Genomic DNA, 13,587 nt, shown 5'->3' on the forward strand with positions numbered 1-13,587 from the left:
GTTCTGAAATCGCTCTACTTATTCGGAATAGCTTTGACAGTTCATATTGCTTCTAACGCAAACAGTAGAACAAAAAAGAGTACTAATTACTAACAATTCCTAAACTATAACGAAACTGTAAAAACGGCGGAAAATGTATTAAACAAAGTTCAGTCAAAGTAACAAGATATAGGTTATGTTACCAATACACAGCAAGGATCGTCTGCTCCGCACGCCACCGCAGCTCATGCACAACTGAGAGAGAGAGAGAGAGAGAGAGAGAGAGAGAGATTTTCCTTATTTACTCAAATTGTAGTACTAGTGTAACCTATACGATATTTTATTGGTGTTTGCATTGTATTTGAGTCAACCCAACAATCATTTATCGTAAAAGTGTGTCACGCGTGAAGTTATCACTAAAGTTTTCATCCGTTATTTGAAACTTATCGGTTAGTCATTCTAGTCGGTTCACACCCAATATCGTAACGAACATTGCCGCCAATGGATGGTGACATCTACAACATAAACACACGAAAGCGATGGAGATGGGTCGGCGGTAATTGGTTTCAGCAGTGTTAACATTGCAAATTGAATTATAATCCTCGAAACGGGCTGCAATAATGGAATATCAACGATCAATGTTTGCGCAAAACAGTTTCCACTACTGGCGGTATCTGCGTCTTCGACGTCTGTAACAACTGGACGACTTCACTCCATCTCTGATGTGGTGTTTTATACATTTGGAATATAAATTAGAAAGGTTTAACCTGGGGATTAATTTCAACACGGCTTTTAGATTTGTATACTATTTGTCATTTACATGTGACTAGATACCTAGTACACGCTATCTGGCAAATTATTATAAGAAACTAATAATAATTAGGCAACGCAATATACGTAAATAAGTATATCGATTACAATTTAATATTATTTCTTCGTTTGCATTAACAACTAGAACACATTCGGTATTTTCTCTTACAAATAACTTTTCTTATTCACATCAGTTACCCTCCGCTCCATCTCTGATGCGGTTTGTTTACATTTGAAATATAAAATAAAACGGTTTATCCTGGAGAATACTTTCAACACAGTTTGTAGATTTTTATGCAATGTTTTATTTAAATGTCACCAGATAACTAGAACTGTTGCTTTGTGGGAAATTAGTTGTAAAAGTAATTGGGCAACTGTTCAAAGATACACCTAGGTGGAAAATGCAGCTATTACGACTTTTTGCGGTTATTTCTTCGTTTGAATTTACAACCAACACTTATGTTAGTCTTTCAAATAGCTTTTATTATTCATTAAAAACTTAGAAAAGTTCAAGAGTAAAAGTAAAAATGAATCGTTACCCAAAAATTAAATAAAATGTTGGTAATAATGATTCTTAAAAAAAACTGGTAACTAACTACCTTTATTTTAATATCCAGGTTACTAAAGATTTTTGGGATTTCATGCACTGACCAGTAAGTTTCTAACCCAATATTGCCATAATAATATTCTTATAAGAGGCAAAAATATCTGTAGGTGTTCTGAGAAAATATTAGACCTTTTTAATATTTATTTCCATACAATAATAGGCAAGCATGTCATTTTTATACCTGCTATTGTACTTAACTAAAGAATGGTGTGATAACTAATAACCTAAATTCGTTATTAAGATTTTTAGTCAAATTCATTATTGTATATTCAATAGTTATTATGCATGCATGCATGTACACAATAAAATCAGTATTTTCCAAGTTTGATAGTACTGACTTGCCTTGTCGTTGTTTTACCAGCGAAAATCAATTTAAACTTACACAATATAATATTTAAAGGTTTAGTTACGGGTAATAACGTCCTTAAGACCTGTTATGTTCTTAAAAACAGGTCTCGAAGGAACGTAATCACGAAAATAACTTATTTCCTTTCAAATGGTTGATAATCAGAAAGTAATAATTAAGTTCTTTATAGTTCTTTTGATTTCGGCTCAGTCCGTTATAAACAACAGGTTTATTCCCAGTTATTAGTCCTTTGTGTTTGAAGTAACAAGCCAATATTTACTTGTCTATACGTGCTGTAAAGAAATAATTGTTTAAAATCGAAACTTACGGAATCTATTAACACTTATTTTAATATATGACATTAAACAACACAAACGTAAAACGATTAGTAATAAAAATCTAATATTATATTTGAAATGTCTTAGAGAAGATAAAATTAATTTTTAATTACAACCTTTTTGAGATTTGTCTGGTAAATAAATCCCCAAGTACAGATATCTAGAAGTGAAGGGCTGTTACTAGTTAATATTTCTTAACTGCTCAGGCTATAGAAGTAGTTTATATGTTTAATTTAACAGGTTAACTATGGATTGAATGTAATTTCAATGACATGAATTGCTTTTACTAAAGACATAATACATTATTGAGCCCTCGCTAAGTAACTTATATCGTTATAACTATACTCCACTACTGTTCCACTCAATTATCTTTCAAATTTTTAATGCAGTATTTTACATTATGTCGTGATGAACACTGATATATCATATACATATAACATTATACTAATTGAGTTTTAAGATAAACCTGAAAATTATATATATATATATATATATATATATATATATATATATAAATTAGGCAATAGGTCAGTTGTACTGACCAGAGCGAACAGTCAGAGGACTCGGTCACCTAAATGACTCATTACTCTTGTCAATAATTACCCATCCTTATTCATCTGTGTAGTAATCAATAAAGTTTTTGGGCTGTTGGAAAAGGTAGAAAAACATGATGTAGAGTTCAAATAAGTTTTGAAGAAATTTCCGTGCAATATGATTGGGCAATAACCAACAGTTATTTTGTGCACATTAAGACGGATCGAGGTTAATTGGAAATGTATCAATTAGTTATGTGTCTATTACAGTTGTTGTAACTATTGTGATTTACTAATTTTCCAGAAACTGTGTATATCATTACATTCTTATTTATCGCGTACACAAATTTGATCATATGCTGGTGAATTGTGTGTCTTTTTATATCAGTGATAAATTTAATTTGCTATTGAAACTGTTTATGTGGAAATTTGTATTTTCGATCTTCCAGACAGATGACATTATCTTGATAATTTATAACAGTATTGCCTTTAATAGGAGATAATTAGTAATTAAAATATACATTATTTTATTTTATTTTTAAGCTATACTCTTAGTTATATTTGTATTGAGAGCAGTGGGTAAAAGATAGAAATATAAATAACTCACAATCTAACAGTTATTTACAAATTATCTGTATTAGTCGTGTATAAGTACATATATTATCGACTCTAATGATTGAACATTTATTTCTTTTCTTTAGTAGATATAGTATGGAAAAATATTACATTATTGTTGGTATTTCATCAATTGTTTTTATCTTATCTATACTCCTATACTCTGTAGTATTATGATACAATAATAATGTAAAACCAGTAGTAAGATTGTAATAATTGGTTTGTGTAAATTTTAGGTTACAATAAACCAATTTAATTACTTAATATGTAACTTAAAGTGTAAAATAAGTAAAATTATTTTATTAAAGGAGTTTTAAACTAAAAAAAATAATAATTTATCTCTTAGGATAATAAAAGTTTAGAGAAGGAAAGAAGCTTGATTTAATTAGTAAATTAATAACGATATTTTAAGAATCTGTACACATAACAATAAATAAACGAGTAATATTTTTTCAGAAATATAAACAAACGCCACTTTTATGTAGATATTTTATGCAATTAATAAAATTAAGCATCAATAATACCTAGTAAATAAAACAATAATAGTTAAAAACAATGTGATAAATTAATCAACATGGATAAACTGGAAATAAAACCACTACAGAAATTACATCTTTACTATTAACATTTTGTAAGATGGTAAAATATAACAAATATTATTAGTAAGTATAGTGCAACAAAATAACAATAGGATCCATACATTTTTAGGGATAGTTTAGCTTAATACGTGAGCACTAAACACAATTATTCTATTAAGATTGATTATCTTCTGCTTCATAATCGGTTCAACCACTCTGTACTCAAATGTTCCCTAAAAGTATAAAATTGTTTTAAATGCCAAACATTATGCCTAACAAAAAGCCGAGTATAATGTGTGATCACTGCTATTATGAAATGCAAAAAGCCATGCTGAGCAACATAATTTTTGCAGTACTTATTTATGAATGGACTAAAAGTAAAATTATTTTTTTTGGAGTGCAACTATGATTTTCAATACAGATATATTTCAGTGATTTTGATAAATGTGATACAAATATCTATTCGATTTAATATAAACACGCATGTTAAGGACCAAACAATGTTTTCGTATTTTTTTATTCTAATTTATAAAGCAATATAATCTTCGATAGTGTAATGGATTACTGTTATAGTAATTAACTTTATTTGTTGTGTTTAGGTAAACACACCGATAAATACATAACATGAATCACGACTTTTAAAGGCGTTATTATTTAATATACCTAAACATTATTTACATAAAATTAGAACTTCTTGAAACCAAATTTATTCTCGGAGAAAGCAATCACTCCAATGGAAGCCTTAATGTTGGGTTTGATGTTTGCAAGAATTCAAACCATTAATCTACCGTCTCTACGGGTTTTTCAATAATCGGTATAATTTTTCTTCAACCAATATGCATTCCACGCATTTTTTAAAGTATGTTATAAACAAATAATTACGTAATTATACATTTTGCCTAGCGAATATGCATAATCAGATCTAATCATAATAAAGCTGTTGTTAATCAGTACAGTATCATCATAGTCAGGCACTCTAGGAACTTTTATTACAGCCAACCCGTCCGATCAATACCTTGATATTGACAGGCGAATTATTAAAATCAACGTATTTGTTATTAGGCTGGTGTTAGTTTGCAGAGCATCATCATAGTCAGGCACTCTAGGAACTTTTATTACAGCCAACCCGTCCGATCAATACCTTGATATTGACAGGCGAATGATTAAAATCAACGTTTTTGTTATGAGGCTGGTGTTAGTTCGCAGAGTATCATCATAGTCAGGCACTCTAGGAACTTTTATTACAGCCAACCCGTCCGATCTATATCTTGATATTGACAGGCGAATGATGAAATCAATGCAATTGCTTATAAGGCTGGTGCTAGTTCGTATAGTATCATCATAGACAGGCACTCTAGGAACTTTTATTTCAGCCAACCCGTCCGATCTATAACTTGATATTGACAGGCGAATGATTAAAATCAACGTAATTGTTATGTTTGCAGAGTATCATCATAGTCAGGCACTCTAGGTACTTTTATTTCAGCCAACCCGTCCGATCAATATCTTGATATTGACAGGCGAATGATTAAAATCAATGCAATTGTTATAAGGCTGGTGCTAATTCGTAGAGTATCGTCATAGACAGGGACTCTAATAACTTTTATTTCAGCCAACCCGTCCGATCAATATCTTGATATTGACAGGCGAATGATTAAAATCAATGCAATTGTTATAAGGCTGGTGCTAATTCGTAGAGTATCGTCATAGACAGGGACTCTAATAACTTTTATTTCAGCCAACCCGTCCGATCAATATCTTGATATTGACAGGCGAATGATTAAAATCAATGCAATTGTTATAAGGCTGGTGCTAATTCGTAGAGTATCGTCATAGACAGGGACTCTAATAACTTTTATTTCAGCCAACCCGTCCGATCAATATCTTGATATTGACAGGCGAATGATTAACATCAATGCAATTGTTATAAGGCTGGTGCTAATTCGTAGAGTATCTTCATAGACAGGCACTCTAGGAACTTTTATTTCAGCCAACCCGTCCGACCTATATCTTGATATTGACAGGCGATTGATTAAAATCAACGTAATTTTTTGAGGCTGGTGTTAATTCGCTGAGTATAAGCACGTGCATGCACTCCAAGAAATTGCATTTTTGTCAATCCGTTCGTTCGGTATCTGGATATTGATCTGGCCTGTAGGCCTTGAAATTTCTCATGCTACAATCTTTATTTCCATGTAAGCAAAATCCACTTGGATGATGGTTTAGATCATCCCATAGGATTTTACTGAGCGTTAGTAACTATTTTTGCATTGCTCTTAATGGTAAAAATGGTGGCATTGATAAACTCAGAATAAATAAGATTTTAAACAAACAAAGTACAATATTTTGACTTTTAATGTGAAATATAGTTACGCATGTTACTTAAAACGTTTCATAAAACCTCAGCAAAGCCAGTTGCGTTACACGTGGTGAAGAGCAATTCCTACATTGTTATATACAGAATGTCTCAACACATATTTTGGCTTAAAAGATAAAAATATACATCCGAATTACCTCTAATAAATATGGTCCATTCCTCTTGCGTGCATCGACGAGAAGAGGAAACTTGGAATAAAAGTGTGTTTACACCACTCAAGTGCAATCCACTTTAGTCAGATTAGTACACGGCCTCCTAGTTGCAGCCACTTATTACGTCGTCTATAATCCGTTAGTAAAATAATGTAATACTATTTCGCCTTATATATGTTTCTTGAAATTGTTTTTCAGTGTTGTTTCTTGTTTATGCTCTGATCGGTCTTCGAGAAATGGTCATTCACAAAGCGTCAAGTATGCATTTCATCTTCCATAAAACCAAATTTATCGATTCACAAAGCCATATATAACAACAGTTTCTAAGTCACAAATATTTTTATTAGGAATAACGAGATATATATAAGTTTTAAGCGAAATAAATGAAATACCGGTTTTTAGCTCTAAATTTTTAGTTTTTTATAGACTTTGTTAAAAAATTATACCATTTTTTTTTATTTACGACCTTATGTTTACTCATGTGGAAAAATTTTAATGTTTAATTCCTTACTTTCACTTTTGTAATGTTTTTTAATATGAGAAAAGCTCTCGTATGTAAATAAATAACCTGTTGAGCAAATTTAGGCAATTTGCATTCATTCTTGTATTTTGTACAATTAGACAGCCATTAAACTAACCATGACCGAAAAGGCATCGGAGATTGTCAATTCCAAATTGATCTCCTGTGTTATTCCTCATGTATTATATATAATCCGCTTTACCAATATTTGAAATTGTTTAAACCTCCATAAAAACTTTTGATTTATAATAATTTTTATTCAGATGTCTGTTCAGGATTGTAGATATTTAACAACTTTTGATACATTTAATTTTTACCTTTATGGTAGTAAGTGTCAACCTGAAGTACATTGCAACAGAAAATTACATCACGTAAATATTAGTTCAATCATGCGTATAAAAATTTCGACTGAACCGAAATGGAATTTTCAATTCACCGATATTAAAGATTAAACATTTAGAGTGATAAAATGTCAACGTGCATCCAAACATTCTATGAAGATGTTTAACTCCACTTATAGTTTGTCACAAACACCTCATTTCTGTTACGAATATAATTACTAAAACCTCGTAGTGAAATAATTCTACAAGGAAATATTTATTTATACCATGACATGTTAAACGATTCTAAATGCTGTACATGTCCACTTAAGGTTTCGGAACTAATTCTTTATTGTAAGATTATTAGTAAATTTATGCTTATTCTTAGATTTCACTCTTTCACTCTTGTAAGGGCACTGTCAAACTTTCTCATCCATCTGGTGATGTCACTTATGTTATTAAACATGTAATAACGTTTTTTTTAGTTCTATAAATAGTTTCGTGGTTATATAAGACTAATTTGAAGTGAAGTATAGCTAAAAACCAGTATCAAAATAAAGGTTTTATGTATTTTAAGTACACTACGCATACAATAACCAAGAATAAAATTCAATACACGGAATAAATCAGTTCGTACATTAAGAATTGCTGAACATAAAGGTTTTGCGCTAAAAATATTCTAAATAATAATTTTCATTTTGAAACGCAGTCGTTTTTTACAGTGAAACACGGTCAATAATTATTAACAAATGTAGTTTACTTCGTTTAACTTTAATTAAGTTTAATCAACTCGTGCAACAAACAAAAGCGAAATTAATAAGTCCGGACAGAGTTTAATCTCCATTGTTCTATTTTCTCAATTTGTCATCTTACTTAAAATTAAAAGCTCTGAATGCATAATTTATTAATCCATGCAATGTTTCAAGATGTAAATTTTCATATCTTTGTTTAAGCCCAACTATCCACTGTGTTAACTCCAATAAAGTCATGTAATATTTCAAAATGTAAAATTGCACTACAAGTATTAAAGGTTAGTTGTTGTACAACGTTGTATAGATTTTCTCTCAAATAAATTGGTATCAATTAACCTAACAGTTGTGTTAATAGTATAGTTTGGTGAAGAATATTTTTAGTTTTAAGTTTTACGTGACCATTCACATAATCATTTTTTATACTTAACGTTACAAAATGTTATTATATAAATTTCTACGATTGCAACACCTACAAATGAATAATTTTTATTAATAAGTTATATATAAATAATTATAAATATCAGTTTTCATAATATCTTTTAACTAGGCCACAGGCGTGGAATACACCAATATTTACCTAATTGAGTGCACCTTATGAGACAATTATATTACCTCGTCAGCTATATTACACTGTCTTGAGGTCTAGGTGTCTCACATGTAAAAACAATGTAACGTGTTCCTTTTGAGCTTCTTCGTCGCCGAATTTTGTTTGGATCTGTTCCGACAAACATGACTCTAGATTCCAGAAGTCAAGTCTGTAACAGTGTCATATCCGAGACGCTGCACTAAAACGAAGGTGAATCGGAACTTGACTCAACATTCACACGTCAATATTTGTCATCTGAATGTGAATTAATCATTCAAAGTGCCATGTGGTTTAATTAATGTCTGACTGGCCTGACTTTGATGTCAGGAGATGTTTGAGCGTTTGGCGTGGCAATGATAAACCTATATAATAAACGTAAATATGCAAAATCAGACATCATTATGATCTAGAATATTATTTACACTTAATCCTTATTTTAATACTGCTAATCTTAAACTACATCTAGTGGTTTTTTACAATGATTGTGTTTAAAAACGCATTGCATTAGATTAAATCTTATGTAAAATATTTGAGCATTGTCTAGGGCTACTCTTCCATCAGGACCTAAGTAATAAATACAAAATTACACAAACTAATTAGAACTATTTTAAACAACATTTATTAGAAAATATGATTATTTTGAAGTTAATAAGCATATGTTGGCCAACTTGTTCCTTTTATTGTAGTTAATTTAATTTTTTTTTAATAACCAATCATTATTTTATTAATAATATATTTGTTATTTTGTTTCAGAACAGACAGACACTATGCCGGAAAACATTAGTTTTTTACTAGTGAGTATTAATTAAATCCATTTACAAAAATTAAAAATATATTCCTTCTTTTTATTAAACTCTTGAACCTTTTTCCAGATTTATACTCTGGCTAATTCTACGGGAAAAATAAATTCTCAATCCATGATACAACATAATGGAATATCTCGGATCTCGAAATGGTTAACAATCCTAATTTAAATAATTAAAGTATTAAAATATACATAGGAATGTTATCTAATTTTAATGCATTTAAATTAATTTATTGAATAAATGTTATGTTTAAAAGTTGAAGCAAGAAGACCTTTGAAAATAGATTATAACAGACCATTGATTACAATTAAAAACGAGTTATATGTCCCCTTTGTGTCGGTGCGTAAGAATAGGTTTGAAAAAAAATGAGGAATTGGCCAGGAAAAATTAAAAAATCTTTCCAAGTATTTCTATATGACATTACAATGTAGGTACTTTATTGAATTTGAAGTAAATCTCATGACTTTAAGCTCAAAATAAACAGAATTTGTAACAGTAAATTGACAAACGTTTCCACATGTGACTTACGAGAATGAATTTTATGAGTACATCTTGAAATTCAATAAAACATATGAACTATTTTTGGTTGAATTAGGTATAATTAATTATAATATAATTGACTACCAATTACGATGTATGCTTCAATCTATAGTGCACATATTGTTAGTGACAGCTTTGAAGATAATAAACAGTAAGAGCGTCTTACAATGTAGCTATGCTACCAGTTATGCAGAGAGAGAGAGAGAGAGAGAGAGAGAGAGAGAGAGAGAGAGAGAGAGAGAGGAGAGAGAGAGAGAGAGAGAGAGAGAGAGGAGAGAGGAGAGAGAGAGAGAGAGAGAGAGAGAGAGAAGAGAGAGAGAGAGAGAGAGAGAGGAGAGAGAGAGAGAGAGAGAGAGAGAGAGAGAGAGAGAGAGAGAGAGAGAGAGAGAGAGGAGAGAGAGGAGAGAGAGAGAGAGAGAGAGGAGGAGAGAGGAGAGAGAGAGAGAGAGGAGAGAGAGAGAGAGAGAGAGAGAGAGAGAGAGAGAGAGAGAGAGAGAGAGAGAGAGAGAGAGGAGAGAGAGAGAGAGAGAGAGGAGAGAGAGAGAGAGGAGAGAGAGAGAGAGAGAGAGAGAGAGAGAGAGAGAGAGAGAGAGAGAGAGAGAGAGAGAGAGAGAGAGAGAGAGAGAGAGAGAGAGAGAGAGAGAGAGAGAGAGAGAGAGAGAGAGAGAGAGAGAGAGAGAGAGAGAGAGAGAGGGAGGGAGATAATTTTATAATTTCTTTATTTTTCTTGCCCTGGTTTAGCCCAACGGTCCACTCATCCACCAGGACAGGCTCCAGAATTTATACAAAGTTTTAACAACAATATTCAGTTGTGGCTTAAACTATATGTTACAGAAATCATGTTTACATTTACTCAATAACTAATAACTATTACATTCATATCAGATATTACAATTCAACATCTATAAATATCTTTCTATACTATGTTTAGTACTACGTATATTGAACAAGAAAAATTTTATTTATCGTTATACTATTAGTTTAACATGCTTTCCGAACGTTTAGACTTACACACTTCTCTTTTTTTACTTCAACTAATATTGGTAACATTATATCGGACTTCCAGTCTGTCTAGATTTATTATACAATAAGCTTCCAATATGCATTGAGTACATTTAAGCAAATACATATAAAATTTTTTTATTTCATTTTAAACTTATATATTTTACTACAATAAACTTTGAAGTAAACATCATTAAACTATAAAAATTCAACATAAATAAACTATAAAAATAAACAACAATCTGAGCAACAAACTAATACACTTTTTTGTTTTACTTAAACTAGTATTGGTAACATTTTATTTTTTTTCATCGTACTTCCAAACTGTCTAAAGATCTACCATACAATAAGATTTAAATATGGCTTTAGTACATTTAAGCAAATTTATATATAATTTTACCCATTTTTTTATTTTTCTTTATATATATATATATATTTTTTTTTAATACAATACACTTTGAAAATTAAACATCATTAAACTATAAAAATTAAACAACAATCTCAGTTTACAAACTAATACAATCCAACCAAAATAACAATACAATAATTTTATTACAATCTAACATAATATTTTCATTAAATATAACAACCACGACACAAACCATTAACAACATTACAAGCAAAAACAACATTACTCATATATTTTCAATAATTTAGTTTTTAACCGTTTTTTAAATAAATTTATACTTGGTGCATGTTTAATTGTGTTATGAAGGCCATTTAACAATCTTATACTCTTCACATGAAATTATTTATTGTATATAACTGTTCTATGTAGTGGAAATTGTAAGGTCACATTACCAAACCTTGTTTCCCTTGCATGTACATGGTTCATCATGATATATTGATTAAATAAGTAATCAGGTTGTCCAAACATAATAATCTTGTGCATTTGTAATACAATATTATAATCCATTCTTTCATTAATTTTTAACCAACCTAACTCTTTATAATATCTGGTAATGTGTGCATCTATTGGTACATTAAAAATATATCTTATACATGCATTTTGTGCCCTTTGCAATTTTTGCAACAATTCATCATTAATATCACAATATACAGCATTTGCATAATCAAAAAAAGGAAAAACAAGCGTAGATACTAACAATTTTGTTATATATATACATTAAGTTTAAAACAAAGCCTTTTAAGTCGATATAAACTTTGGTAAACCTTTCTATGGATGTAATTGACTTGTTCTGTCCATGTCATTGTACTACACATTCTTATATCTAAATTAACAACTGATTGCTCATAATCAAGTACCATACCAATTATTGTTACAGGTAAAATAACATTCAAATTCACATTAGATAACATCCTTGATGTTCCTAATACTATTGGTTTGCATTTATCTGGTTCACAGCGTTATCAATAGTATCTAAGGAGCAGTGAATGTACATTTGCATGTCATGGGCATAGAGCATTGTCCTAGAAAAATTTACAGGTTCATAAATTCGGTTGATATACAGGGTAAACAACAAAGATGACATATTTGACCCCTGAGGCACCCCAACAGGGTGTTGTTGCCATTCAGATAGCCCTCCACTGCAAGTTTTTACTTGTTGAAGTCTATTAGTCAAATAAGATCTAAACCAACTGATTACAATGTCTCCAAAGTTATAAAATTCGAGTACATTTAATAAGAGTTTATGGTTTACACACTCAAAAGCTCTACTAAAATCCAAGAGCATCAATATTGTTAATTTTCTCTGGTCTATGGCGTGTCTAATATCATCTGTTACTGTCAACAAGGCAGTCTGAGTACTGAAATAGGGTCTGTAACCTGATTGGAATTTATACAAAATATTATTTGCACCAACATATACACTGACCTGCTTATAAACTATCTTATCAAGTACTGTTGCTAAAACGCACAAAATATTTATGGACCTGTAGTGTTTACATTCTAAAGGATTTTGAATCTTAGGCAAAGGTAAAATCAATGATCTCTTCCAACGACTCGGATATATACCACTGGTGAGTGAGAAATTAAAAACAAAACATAGAACATGATTTATTTCATTATAAACTAATTTAAAAAATTTTAAAGGAATTCCATCATTGCCCATTGCATTGGAGGAGATATCGTTGATTTCCTTACAGATCATATCTACATTAATATTAGTGAAAACAAATGAATTCTGAAACTCCCCTAGTCCTTTCTTACTCCTATAATAGTCAATTAAGTTATCATCTATGCCATGATTAATAGCACAAAAATAATTGTTCAATTCATTTATATCTATAGTGGGATCAGATACATTCTTCTGTTCTTTACCAGCGCCTTGGTTATTCAAAACTCTCCATACATTTTCACCAGATTTGTGTTCCTCTAAGTATACAGTGAAGTGTCGATTCCTAGCATCTCTAAGCAGTCTCTTAACTCTATTTCTTAATTGTCTATACTCCTCCCAGACTACATTATTTTTTGTCCTTATATAATGCCTATACTTAGAGTCTCTTTGTATCATTAATGCCTTTAGTTCATTAGTTATCCAAGGGCATGGCGTTCTTTTCTTGTGAATGACTCTTTCAGGTACAAATTTATTAAATAAATATAAAAATCTCTTCTCCAACATGTTAACCATATCATCTACAGAGTTACTACTATATACATCATTCCAATTCGTGTATAAACATTCATTTTGCAAATCCTTGTTATTTACATTTTTAAAATCCGTAACGACTATTCTATTTTTATTTACATGTAACTTAACCCTTAA

General features: G+C 30.5%; 1 protein-coding gene across 2 annotated transcripts in view; it reads left to right on the forward strand.

Annotated features, from left to right (window-relative positions):
• Positions 1 to 13,587, forward strand: part of LOC124365968 (5-hydroxytryptamine receptor-like) — a 238,901-nt gene that overhangs the window by 178,035 nt on the left and 47,279 nt on the right. The window contains exon 1 of one of the 2 annotated variants that reach the window (XM_046822125.1): positions 9,266 to 9,307. The exons of the other annotated variant lie outside the window; for it this stretch is intronic. The gene's annotated coding sequence lies outside the window, so the exon portion shown is untranslated. Of the gene's footprint in view, positions 1 to 9,265; positions 9,308 to 13,587 lie in introns of those variants that run through there. 2 annotated transcript variants of the gene reach the window in all.

Source organism: Homalodisca vitripennis, chromosome 7 (assembly GCF_021130785.1).
Source record: "Homalodisca vitripennis isolate AUS2020 chromosome 7, UT_GWSS_2.1, whole genome shotgun sequence".
In the NCBI taxonomy this organism is placed as follows: Eukaryota; Metazoa; Arthropoda; class Insecta; order Hemiptera; family Cicadellidae; genus Homalodisca; species Homalodisca vitripennis.